Source organism: Dendrobium catenatum, unplaced genomic scaffold (genome assembly GCF_001605985.2).
Source record: "Dendrobium catenatum unplaced genomic scaffold, ASM160598v2 fragScaff_scaffold_1220, whole genome shotgun sequence".
Classification (NCBI taxonomy): domain Eukaryota; kingdom Viridiplantae; phylum Streptophyta; class Magnoliopsida; order Asparagales; family Orchidaceae; genus Dendrobium; species Dendrobium catenatum.
Genome location: NW_021319682.1, coordinates 11,264,568 through 11,278,818, shown reverse-complemented (window position 1 = coordinate 11,278,818; position 14,251 = coordinate 11,264,568). Strand labels below are relative to the sequence as shown.

The 14,251-nt window shown below is 34.8% G+C and overlaps 1 long non-coding RNA gene across 3 annotated transcripts in view; it reads right to left on the bottom strand.

Moving 5' to 3' along the window:
- The window catches only part of LOC110115166, a 30,851-nt gene that overhangs the window by 10,082 nt on the left and 6,518 nt on the right, over positions 1 to 14,251 (bottom strand). The gene's annotated exons all lie outside the window — the stretch shown is intronic.

Here is a 14,251-nt window from a genome sequence, read left to right as displayed (position 1 = left end):
AGAGTTTCAAAATTCTTAATCAAATCACTACAAATAATTGTTGGAAAATGTACATAGACTGACTTTGCAACCACATTTGGATAGTCCATGATTTAAATCAGATTACATATAGTACATTAGGATATTTATTATATTTAAATGTATAGTTTTAAATTGTAATATTGCATATATTCTTAAGTCATCATATTCTGATGCAGGCTGGTTTTCTTTTCTGTTCTTGGAAAATTCTATATAAACAGACGTGTACTTGTTACTCGGTATTAATGAGAAGAGAATTATACTTTTCTTGGCCACATTTTCTCATTGTATTAGAACTTTGGTTCTTTTGACTTTTGGGTATTGCCACTAACACTTACGCAAACTGTAGTGGTATCATTGTCCATTCTACTCCTGGCCTTCACCACCTTTGCTGATTTTTCATCATCAATTCTTGCTCTCAAGCTTCATTGTTGGCACTCCACAACTATGCGACTTCAACATAACATCAACTCACATTAATATGGGGTTGCCTCTATGTAGCCACAACGTCAAAACCTCTACAGTATCTTCTCTAGTTCTTGTCGCCATCTAATTACATCTCACATTTGTTGTTTCCAAGCCTTTATAATTGACCTGTGATATCCTTGGTTCATCTGATTGCATATAATCATCGATTTCATCTAGACGTGCACTTTTGCTCATCAACTTCTCCTTGATGTATTTATATTGTCTTATTTTATTTTGATGTAATGTGAACAATATTAGTTGTGTTTTATGTTTTTTTTTAAAAGCTATCCAATGATCATGGTAGGAAGTGCTTGCGCATGACAAGGCTTGGGTTTGCTTGCATTTGGGTCCTTGTCCTTGGGCTGCTTGTTGTTCTCGGTTTGGGGCCTTGGCTGTTCTCGCCTGGGCTTTGGCTGCTTGGTTTTGAGCTAAAAAAAATTGGGTTCTAGTTGGTACTAGCTCATTAATGTTTGAGCTGAAGTTTAGCTCATTATTTAGAGGAATAATTGCACTTCCTAGCTCATTAAATCATAAAGGTATGTGGAGTGGAGTTTGTCTCTTCCTATTCTTGTGCCTCTTTGGTTTCTTCCTTGTGACTCAATGCTATGGGCTGGTTGTCTTTTCGTTTCTTCTCCCTGGTTGCTTTCCCGTGACTCCTCTGCCCCGTTTCCTGTGTTGGCTCCTCGGGTCCCTCTCTCGCTGCTTTCCCATGGCTTGCTGGCTGGGTTTCCCGTGGCTTTGCTTCCTATTTTCTGTGCAGAATTTAGGGGGGGCTGCTGTGTTGTCTTTTGGCCTTTCATTTCCCCAAACCTGATTGGTTTTGGTTGGAGGTCGAATGTCTATTTGGCTCCCCTTTTTGCCTATATATTTGAGAGGATTTTGTTATGAATAGGTTGTTGAATATTTGAGCAAAGTCTCTACTAAAAATCTGAGGGTTTCTTCTCTTGGAAAAGCTTGAGAGCTTGTTCCACCCCATTTCCTCTTCTTTATTTTGTCTTGGCTTCTAATCTCTTCTTCTCTACGCAAGTTCCACTCCACCTGTATCCTTCTTCTTGAGCTCTTGGAAGTTGTTTGTTGGCTGATTTTTTGAGATAATTTGCCAAAGGAGTTTGGTAGGATGTTGGACCCTTTTGCAATGGTGGACCCTCGATTTGCAAGCCTAAGCACTATTTTTATATATTTTCCTACTTTCGTTGCATGTGCGAAAACCGCTTGACGGTTGTTCTGAGGATAGCATTTTTATGTTATAATTTTGTTTCGTTTTATTTGACTTTTCGTTTATCTGGATGTTTTTTTGGATGTTTGCAAGTTAAAGTAAATCGAGTTTGGTTTTATTGTCCTTGGGTTCTCCAACTTGGCTTTTCTTTCTAGTTTGCTTACATCAGGTTTGGTATCAGAGTGAGTTAGAATATCATTGGTTTGTGAGTCTTTTTCTTTTGAAATCTAAGATGGCTAATAATCCGGGGGATTGGCAAAATATAATGCAATAGCTAGCGGACTTGTAAAATCAGATGAATGAAATGGCTAATACTCTTGTTAATCTAAACATTAACCAACATAATGTCCAAACATTTGAAAGCGAAGAAGTCCCTAAGAACCAAAATAGGCGACAACGAAACTGGTATTATGAGATTAAAATAGACGTTCACAACTTTGAAGGGAAATTACAACCTAATCTATTTCTTGAATGGATAGAAAAAATGGAACAATTCTTTGATTGGAAAGAAATTTCTGAAAATAGAAAAGAAAAATTTGCAAGTTTAAAACTCACTGGTCATGCTCTTACGTGGGGGAAAAATTTACAAAACAATAAGCAAAGACGTGGGAAAAAGAAGATACAAAACTGGGAACGAATGAAAGAAAAAATGAGGGGGAAATTCTTACCATCTGATCACGCACGAACACTCTTTCAAGAATTTAAAAATTTGCGACAATGAACTCAATCTGTGGAAGAATACACTGAAATATTTTACAAACTTCAATCAAGAAATGATTTAGATGAGTCTGAAGAGAAAATTGTCTCAAGGTATTTCAACGGTCTTAAGTGGACAATCCAAGATCAACTAAATTTGCATCATGTTATTAAAATTGACAAGGCTTATCGCATGGCATTAAAACTTGAAAAACAACATCAAAGGAAAAGGGGTCACAACAAGATAACGGAAACATATAAACGGCGACCAATTGGCGGGATTAAAAATCAATCTCAAACTTCTGTGGGAACACCATCGGGTGTGAAAGTTAAGTCTTTTGAAAATCAAAATACGGATAAAGGAAAGGGAATTATGAGGTCTAAACTTTCTGAACAACCTATATTAATTGGACCATGCTACAAATGTGAGCTTTATGATCATCTTTCTGCGGCTTGTAGGAAAAATAACCCACCAAGAAACAATTTTATTGAAAACGATGAAGAAATAAAGGAAGAAGAAGAAAACGAGTCTGAACCTGAAAAAAACATTGAATTAGAGAAAGTTGATGTTGAGGGAGATGCAGGTGAAGAGCTTTTGGTAATACGACAAGTCTTAACAACTAAAATTGACAATGCAGATACGTGGCTTAGGAGAAACATTTTCAAAATAACTTGCACGGTTGAGGGAAAAATCTGCACTCTTATGATAGATAGCGGAAGTTCTGAAAATTTTGTGTCACAACTTATAGTTGTAAACTCAAGTTAAAGTCCAAACCATTTGTCAAATCTTATAAAATCTCTTAGTTTAAGGAAGGGGATGAGGTTTCAATCACAAAACAATATGTTGTCAACTTAACAATTTGGGGTTCTTTTAAGGATCAAGTTATTTTTCGATGTCGTGCCTCTTGAAGTTTATCACATTTTGTTGGGTTGACCTTGGCAATTTGATAACAAAATCATTCACAACGGAGAAAAGATACTTATACTTTGATTCAAAATAATAAAGAGTTTACTCTCTATCCTCAAAAACATGTGCCTGACTCGCCTACTAAAAATAACAAGTTTGCAAAAATAAACACTCCTGAACTACTTTTGAATGCAAATGATTTGAAACACTCTGAAATAGCTTACTTAGTTTTGGGAAAGGAAACTAATTCTATTCTTCAAATTCTTAAAGAAATACAGTCTTTAATTGATAAGCTTTCTAATATATCACCTAAGGAACTGCCTATAGGTTTGCCATCAATAAGAGATATTCAGCATCATATTGATTTAATACCTGAAGCCACTTTACCTAACCTTCCTCATTACAGGATGAGTCCAACTGAGCATGCTGAACTTTTTAAGCAAGTGACTGATTTGTTAGAAAAGGGTTTAATTAAAGAAAGCTTAAGTCCTTATACTGCGCCAGCTTTATTAACTCCTAAAAAAGATAGAACGTGGAGAATGTGTGTAGATAGTAGAGCAATAAATAAAATCACCATTAAATATCGATTTCTTATTCCTAGGCTGGATGACATGCTAGATATGTTAAGCAATGTAAATTTTTTTTTCAAAATTGATTTGAGAAGTGGGTATCACCAAATAAGAATAAGACATGAGGATGAATGAAAAACTGCTTTTAAAACTAAAGAATGTTTGTATAAATGGCTTGTGATGCCTTTTAGGCTTTCGAATGCTCCGAGCACTTTTATGAGAACTATGAATCATGTTTTGAGATCTTTTATTGGAAAGTTAGTTGTGGTTTATTTCGACGATATTTTGATTTATAATATTCATCCTTCTGAGCACTTTAATCATGTGAGATAAGTGTTGCAAACTCTAAGGGAACAAAAGCTGTACATCAATCTTAAAAAATGTTCCTTTATGAATTCGAGCTTAACATTTTTGGATTTTATTATTTTTGTTGAGGGGATAAAAGTTGATCCGATAAAAATTGAGGCAATTCAAAGTTGGCCCACTCCTAAAAACATAAGTGAGGTGAGAGGATTTCATGGCTTGACTTTTTTTTATCGAATGTTTATTAAGAACATCAGTTCTCTGATTGTTCCTATTATTGATTGTTTGAAAAAGGGGATATTTAGGTGGACATCTCAGGCTGAACAAACTTTTGAAATCATTAAGGCAAAAATGAAATCATTAAGGCAAAAATGAGTCAAGCTCCCATTCTTAGCTTGCCAAATTTTGAAAACATTTTTGAAATTGATTGTGATGCTTCTCATGTTGGTATTTGTGTTGTACTTAGTCAAGATGAAAAATCTATTGCTTATTTTAGTGAAAAAATGAATGATGCTCGATCTAAATATTCTGCTTATGACTTGAAATTTTATGCTATTGTTCAAGCTTTGAAATTCTGGAGATGTTATTTGATTCAACGGGAATTTGTTTTAAATACTGATCACGAGGCATTACGTTTTTTTGGCTCTAAAAAAAATTGAATAAAATGCATGCTAAGTGGGTCTCTTTTTTGCAAGAGTGTACTTTTCATATCAAACATAAAATTGGTGTGTTAAACAAGGTAGCTGATGCTTTAAACAAGAGATCTCATTTATTGGTAACTATTTACCCAACTATCATTTCTTTTGATTTTTTGAAAGATACTTATGCGAATGATTCTGATTTTAAGAGTATTTGGGATTCATATCTTGCTTCTAAAACTGATCCTTCTGCTCAGTTTATTATTCATCAAAGATTTTTGTTTAAGGGATCTAGACTTTGCATAATAAAAAAAATTTTAAGAGAGCAACTTGTGCATGAACTTCATAGTGGGGGATTGGGTGGATATTTTAGGCAAGAAAAAAATGTTGCTTTGGTTGAGGAGAAATATTTATGGCCTCATATGAGAAAACAAATTGCTAATCTGGTAAAACAATGTAAAATTTGTCAGGCTTTTAAGGAAACTTCACAAAATACTGGTTCGTCTACTCCTCCGTCTATTCCAAATAAATCTTAGGAGGATATCTCTATGGATTTTGTTTTGGGGTTGCCTGTTATTACTAGAAAATTTGATTCTATTTTTGTAGTTGTGGATCGCTTTAGCAAAATGTCACATTTTATTCCTTACAAGAAAACTTTTGATGCCTCATATATTGCTGATTTGTTCTTTAAAGAAATTGTTCGTCTTCATGGTATTCCTCGCACTTTTACTTCTGCTAGAGATCCTAGATTTTTGAGTCATTTTTTGAGAACACTTTGGATAAAATTAGGAACTACTCTTCAATTTAGTAGTGCATATCATCCACAAACTGATGGGCTAACAGAAGTTGTCAATCGAAGTTTGGGAAATTTATTGAGATGCCAAGCCGGTGAAAAATCATTTCAGTGGGATTTGATATTACCACAAGCTGAATTTGTCTATAATATTTATGTTAATCGCTCCACTGGTAAAACTCCATTTGAAATCATTTATGAGCAGCCTATAACTCACATTTTAGATAGAAATTGTTTGCCTTTGCTAAATAAAATTAGTGTTGAAGCTTCTGAAACTATTGACCATATCAAAACTATCCAATAGTAAGTCCTTGAAAAACTCCGAATGGCTAATGTTAAATACAAATCTGTTGCTGAAAAACATCGTAGGGAAGTTTATTTCAAAGAAGGAGATCTGGTTATAGCTTACTTTCGTCGCTAATGATTTCCTATTAGTACTTTTGGAAAATTAAGCATGAAGAAATTTGAGCATTTTCGTGTTCTAAAAAAATTGGGCTCAAATGCTTATATCTTGGATCTTCCTACTATGAAGAAAATTCTAAAGATCATGTGGATATTAAAACTTTGCCACTCTCCACATCTGTTTTAAGTTATGATGAACAGGTTGAAGATGTTATTGATGTCAAGGTTACTACAACTCGGCATGGCGAATACATGAGATTTTTGGTTAAGTGGAAGAATCGTCCTTTGACAGATTGTACTTAGATGGATGCCAATGAGTTAAAGAAAAGTCATCCGGATCTTTATAAAAAGATTGTGAAAACTTTCTCATCAGTAGATGAGATTCTCCCACCAGGGGGGAATTGATGCATTTATATTGTCTTATTTTATTTTGATGTAATGTGAACAATATTAGTTGTGTTTTATGCTTTTTTTTAAAGCTATCCAATGATGGAGAACATCCAATGATCATGGTAGGAAGTGCTTGGGCATGGCAAGGCTTGGGTTTGCATGCATTTGGGTCCTTATTGTCCTTGGGCTGCTTGTTGTTCTCAGTTTGGGGCCTTGGCTATTCTCGAGTGGGCTTTGGCTGCTTTGTTTTGAGCTAAAAAAAGTTGGGTTATAGTTGGAGCTAGCTCATTAATGTTTGAGCTGAATTTTAGCTCATTATTTGGAGGAGTAATTGCACTTCCTAGCTCATTAAATCATAAAGGTATGTGGAGTGAAGCTTGTCTTTTCCTATTCTTGTGTCTCTTTGGTTTCTTCCTTGTGAGTCAATGCTATGGGCTGGTTGTCTTTTCGTTTCTTCTCCCTGACTGCTTTCCCATGACTCTTCTGCCCCGTTTCCTATATTGGCTCCTCAGGTCCCTCTCTGACTTCTTTCTCGTGGCTTGCTGGCTGGGTTTCCCATGGCTTTGCTTCCTGTTTTCTATGCATAATTTGGGGGGCTACTGTGGTGTCTTTTGGCCTTTTATTTCCCCAAACCTGATTAGTTTTGGTTGGAAGTGGAATGTCTATTTGGCTCCCCTTTTTTCCTATATATTTGAGAGGATTTTGTTATGAAGAGGTTGTTGAATATTTGAGTAAAGTCTCTACTAAAAATCTGAGGGTTTCTTCTCTTGGAAAAGCTTGAGAGCTTGTTCCACCCCTTTCCTCCTCTCTATTTCATCTTGGCTTCTAACCTCTTCTTCTCTACGCAAGTTTCACTCCACCTGTATCCTTCTTCTTGAGCTCTTGGAAGTTGTTTGTTGGCTGATTTTGGAGATATTTGTCGGAGGAGTTTGGTAGGACGTTGAATCCTTTTGCAATGGTGGACCCTCAGTTTGCAAGCCTAAGCACTATTTTTATATATTTTCCTACTCTCGTTGCATGTGAGGAAACTGCTTGACAGTTGTTCTGAGGATAGCATTTTTATATTATAATTTTGTTTCGTTTGATTTGACTTTTCGTTTATCTGGATGTTTACAAGTTAAAGTGAATCGAGTTTGGTTTTATTGTCCATGTGTTCTTCAACTTGATTTTTCTTTCTAGTTTGCTTACATCACTCCTTGACAATGACCTTCAATCGTGATCAATTCCAATTGTATCACAACACTTAAGATAGGCGTCATTCATAAAAAAAAATGTAAAAGCAATAATGTAGACTTGACAAGCATAAGATTGAATAGTTGAGAATTCTACTAAAAAATCTTGAGAAATCTTTAAGTACTAATCCAATGGAGCATTATAGTGAGTTTCTTATCTCCATGGGATCAAAATGTCTCAAATAACATATTTGTCAACTCAAGGATCATGAACTCATGAGTTCTTAATCATATGACTCACTTGTCAAAGAAATTTAACACAAACACCCTGCACAATCGGTAGGAAAATTGTCATAGCCAATGGTCTTTAACTATTATAATTTAACTAATATATGTTCAAATTAGTCCCTCACTTGTGCTAAAAGAAGTTCGGCATGTTCCAAAGATTTCCATTAGCCTTGTTAAAATACAAAGTTCTTACTCAAGATTTACATCATAATGTCATTTTTTTATTCAAATTATTGGGTATTTCAGGACCATTATAACAACAACAATAACAAGCCTTTATCTCACTACGTGGGGTCAGCTAGATTAATCCTTTTTCTCCATTGTGTCATGTTAAGAGACAAATTCTCATTTAAATCTAATAAAGAAAGGTCATTTGTAATATTTTATAATCAAATCTTTTAGGTCTACCTCTACCTTTCTTAACTTAGGCTATTAGGCCAAATATAATACAACTCTCCTAACAGGGTCAGGGTCAGGGTCATCGAAAGGCCGACGTTTTACATGACCAAACCCTCTAAGGCGAATCTCTATAATCTTATCTGTCACTGGAACTACTCCAACTATTTTCTCGAATATGCTCGTTTCACATACTGCCTCTAAAAGTAAGTTCACGCATCCACCTGAGCATTCTCATCTCAGCGACACTTAACATTATGCTTCTCTTTTAATGACTAACATTCTGCGCCATAAAGCATTGCAGGCCTCACCAACGTCTTACAAAATTTTCCCTTAAGATTGGGTGGTACTCTTCTATCACACAACAAACCCAAAACATTCCTCCGCTTCAACAATCCAACTTGAATTCCACTAAAAATATCTCTATCTATTTCACCATCACTCAGAACAATAGAATCAAGATATCTAAAACGAGTACACTTATTAATGAATTGATCGCTCAAAGTCACAAACCCCCTACTAGATCTATTACTACTAAAATTACACTCTATGTATTCGGTTTTAGATCTACTCAAACGAAAACCTTTAGCTCTAAGGTTGACCTCCATAATTCGAGTGTACCTTCAACTCTCTCTCTAGTCTTATCAACAAGAAGAATATCATCAGCAAAAAACATACACCAAGGTACATCCTCTTGCAAATGTCTAGTGAGAACATCCATAACTAAAGCAAAAAGATAAGGGCTTAAGGATGATCCTTGATGTAATCCGACTGAAAATACTTGTTCAAACCATATTGTGTTTGAACACAAATAATAGCTCTTGCATACATATCTCTAATGACTTGAATATAAGCATTATTAACCCCTTTCTTTTTCTAGAACTCAACTCTCCATTACACTTCACTTGAAACTTTATCATATGTTTTCTCTAAATCAATAATATCATATGTAGATCCTCCTTAGTCTCTCTAAACTTCTCAATCAACCATGTCAATAAATGAATAGCTTCCATAGTAAACCTACCTGGTATGAATCCAAATTAATTTTGAGAAACATTAGTATCACGTCGTAAATTATGCTTTATAACTCTCTCCCAAAGTTTTAAAGTATGACACATCAACTTAATTCCTCTATAATTCGCACAATATTGTGCATCATCTTTATTCTTTAAAATAAGAAACAACACACTCATTCTCCACTCATCTGACATCTTTTTAGTATTCAAAATAATATTAAAAAGTTTAGTCATCAAAGAAATTTCTTCATCTCCTAAGCATTTCCACACCTCTATTGGAATGTCATCAAGTCCACTAATTTTTTCACACTTTATTTTTTTAAAGCCTCTCTAACTTCAATTTTACTAATACCACGTACGCTGATAAAAATAAAAATCCCTATTTTCATTTAGAGTGCTATGGTCACTAAATTCAATCGTATTCTCACAATCCTCATTGAAAAGCTTAATAAAACATCTCATCCACCTTTGTTAAGTATTTAATATCTTCTTCTAAAAAACACTTTTTGATCTTCATCCTTAATGCACTTCACTTAAACTAAATCCTTACTACTCCTATCTCTTTATTTGGCTAACTTATACATATATATTTCTCCCTCTTTAGAATCTAATTTATTTTATAAATCATTAAAAGCTAAAATCTTTGCATCGCAGATTGCTTTCTCAGACATCTTACGAGCTTTTTTATATCTTTCCCAATTTTCAGAGTTTTTACATCTAAACCAATTATTATAACAAAGCTTCTTATTTTTAATCTTTTCTTGTACATTTTGATTCCACCGCTATTTTTTTATTATCATGCCCAATATTTGAGAAAAAAGATATTATTTTAACCATGTCACGATTCCATACTTACAAAAAGAAGGCATTATTCACGAGTCATGCATAAACAAACAATCTAAAATAGAATAGAATTTGATGCAGGACTACTTAGATGCAAGGTTATGAATTTCACTTAGGCTTTGCACAACTCGTTGAATAGAATAAGTTCGGATTAAAATTACTAGCAATTATCCACGGCGAGTCAAACAATGAGGGAGTTAATCTTGTATAGGCTAGATCACATGCGCTAAGTTTGAACATTCAAGATAATCAAGAAAAATAAAGCAACTTCCACGCTGATCTGATGTCCCCATCAGAATTACTAAAAGAAAAAATGGTTATCTCCTTCCGACAACCCAAGAACTTCTATTTCAAAAAAAAAAAAATTACTAAGAGAAAGTAGTTATGATAATTATATACCTTATAAATAATTACCTTCTAAAGTCTTGGATTACTAGTCCTACGGACAAGTTCAAATTCTATGCTAACCTAAGAACTCAAAATCATTTATTTCTAAGATTTTTAGGTGTGTATTTTTGTCAATGCCCATAGTTGAAATAGGGGAAAACTTTATTCAAGGCTATCATGTGTTTTTGCAGAGTATATGTATTATTACATTCCAAGAGATTTTATAACTCGGTTGATGTTGTATTTCCTGAAATAAAATCCTACTTTTCCTAATCCCTATTTTTTAGGAAGAGCATTTAATCCAAGAAGATAAGACTCAATGATATCTTCCTTCACATCAAAATCCATGCCTTTCAAGTAAGAAGTTTCTATCATTGCGCAACATTCTACACCAGTAACTTTGATGGAACATCATGAGCTTATCTCAATTTCATCCTTGCCTCCTATATAAAGGTTTCCTCAATTTGACAAAGTGCAAAAAATTTATTTTCTTGGGCATGCACGGCTCCATGGATCTAACTTGAGTCTTGGAAATGAGAAAATAGCTTCTAACTCTACTCTACAAACTGAACCACTTCATCATTTGGGTAGCAATCCCACTTATAATCTTATCATTGTCAATAAGAAGTGAATTTGATGCAGCACAGGGAGCTGCTAGACCAATCACAAGGAAACAAAGCAAGAAGAAGAACGGGCCTATCACCAAGAGCATAATGAAGACTTTTCATTCAAATTACTTACATTTTTAAGCATTTTAATTTGTGTAACTATCTAATTATAATACCTTATGTGTTTTATTTTTATGAGAATATGTAGAGAATAAAATTTGAAAATTTAAACTCTATTAAGTTTAAATTTTTAAATCATGGGACAAGTTATTAAGTGCAATAAATCAATTTATAATCATTATTTAACTAGTAATTAATTGATTTTCCCAAAACCTGTAGGACCTATAAGGAGGGAGTGAAAATTCACTCCTCAATTCAAATAAAAGGCGGCTACCCCAACCCCACACTCTCTCTCCATCCTTTGATACTTCTTACATATTTTCCATTTAGGGTTTTATTAGATGCTTACAATTTTTGGTTTGTTGAAATGAGAGGATTATTGCTCATTGAAAATAAAATTTGGAGTTCTTCCAAAATTGTGGAGGCTTGGTGGTCTTTTTCATCCATCATCATTGGTGAATAGTTTATCTATTTTACTTGCACTTTTCCTTATTTCGTGCTATAGAAATCTTGATTTCCATCCCTCCTTACAAATCTTCAATTTTTCCTACAAAAAAACCCTAAAAGTGTACGAATAATCTTGGCAAACAGGACATAGTCTTGTTCTGCAAGCCCTTTGGTCCATCCAAACACATTGAAAATTTTAGATCAACTGCAGATCTAAACATGATCTCTACAACTCATAGAAGTTAACCTTTCACAACACTAATCTCTTCCCCCAAGTCCTCGCTCAAAACAACCATCCATATTAGGTTCTATATGACCTAATTTTAAAATAAAATTTAGAATAACAATATCAAAACATTTCCCAAAATCATAAATTTATCAGCAAATCAATACACATCCCCCAAAAGTTTCCAAGTAATTTCAAATCCTAGAATCACCTACACAATCTAAATTAAAGGCCTAAAGTCAAATTTAGTGATGTAAAACGGGAGGTCCCCTCTTGAGGGAGGAGGAGGTTGGGAAGGGTAATTGAAAATGAAAGATGAGGGAGAGGGGCCAGCTATGTGGGTGAAGGGGAAATGCTTTTAATTCCCGACGTTAAGTATTAGAAGAAGAGGGAATTTTAATTCAAAATCTGACTTAATTTCAAAAATCTGGAATTAAATCCTTGCCTTAACGGGTAAGCTAATTAGGGCAAGATTTAATGGGGATTAATGGGGAAATAATGGTTTCTTTAAGGGGAGCAATTGTTATGGCAAATTGGATTTGATGGGTGGAGGGAAATTAAAGGATTCGAATTAATTCCAAATGAGAAGGCTTCCTTATGGAAGGAATTAAAGGAGGTGGGACCAAGGGGGATTTTGTTTAGGAGAGAGAAAGGGGTGGGGGTGTCTAGATGCAATGTATTTGGGGATTTGAATTAATTAAATAATCAATCTCAGATTTTAGATTGATTATTAATTAAATGGCTTTCCAAAGTTAGAAAATTTAATTAGGAAGGTTTTTTTTTTAATTTCAAATTCTTTTGAATTTTGAAATCAATTAATTTCCAAATTAAAATAAATCTATTTTAGAAAAGAAGGGAGTTTGGGGGGAATTGGAAGGGGGGGATGTGATGGGAGAGCTGACGGGTGAGGCTTGGGTGGTTTATGACCAGCGGCTATGGAGGGATTTGGCCAGCGATGAGAGGACGGAGGACAAAGAAAAATAAAAATAAAAAAACGATACAAACTACAAGCCCAGACTCTTCCTGCGGCTGGTGGGTACTACGTTGCCCTCCCCGAGAGACTTCAATCCACGAGCCCGGATCCATCCTGCGGCTGGTGGAAATAAGGTTGTCATCCCATAAGAAAATTCCTCTCCATAACTCACACAGAGATCAAGACAAAGGCTCCAATTCTTTGTTATTAATCATCAATCATGCATTACACAAGCAAGGGCCTCTATATATAGGCCAAAGAAACTAAAACAAGACACATATGCCCCTAGGGCTTACATAGGGCCCTCTTAAGGGTAAAAATGGAAAATTCATAATGAAAATAAAAAATTACAAATGAAATTTAAGATAGTGCGAGACGATGATGGTCGTCGATCTTCAGCTCCTCCTTGGATAGGCATGGATGGTTGGATGTCCGCATCATTCTCCTGGGGTGGAAAAGAGCTCGACTCCGTCGAGTTCGCATCCCGAGTGAGCAACCAAGTTCTGATACCAAACTGATGTAGAACGGATGGGATGGTGAGAAAATTTGAAATATGAATTTCAAATTAAACGGGAAAAGGAGGGAATGGTACTTAATTAATCCCTTAAATGGACAGAGATTGGGGGCCTTAATAGAGAAGCATTAATTAAAATAGGAGAGAGGGAGGGTTAGAATTAAAGCTTGCCTATTCAATAGTCTTAAATTGAGGGAGAGAATTTTATTTAAATCCAATTTGGAATTGAATTGGAATTTATATAAAGACTTTACTAAAATAGATTAATTAATTTAGGAAATTATTTGAATTTCAAATTGTGTTGTATTGGAATTCAAAACCTTTCCAAGATAATCATTAATCTAATTTTGGGAAGAAATTTAAAGAGGACATGGGTATAGGGTCGGCCAAGAGAGTGAAGGGGGGTCTAGGGGTGTCTAGGTTCAATGTATTTGGACTAAGGATTAATTAATCAATCAATTTCAGAATTGATTAATTAATTGAATGAAAGATGTTTCCAAAAATAAGATAATTAATGAGGATGGATTTGAAATTCAAATTAGATTAATTTGAATTTAAAATCTTTCCAAATTAAGAATAACTTAAATAAGGAAAGAGGGATTTTTTTTGGGAAGTGGGGCTAGGGAAGGAGGTGGCCGGCAGGTGGGTGGATCCATGGTGGATTTCGGCCAAGGGGAGAGAGAAGGAAGGGAGGGGCTGGTGTAGGTCGATGGTGTGGAGGTGATGGGGGTGAGAGGATCGGTGCCTTGGTGGAGGGCTTGAGGAGGTGGTGGTTTAAGGAAATAAGAAAAAATAAAACAAAGGAAATAGAGAAAGAACCGCGAGCCTTTGACTCTTCCGAAGACTGACAGGTGATATGAT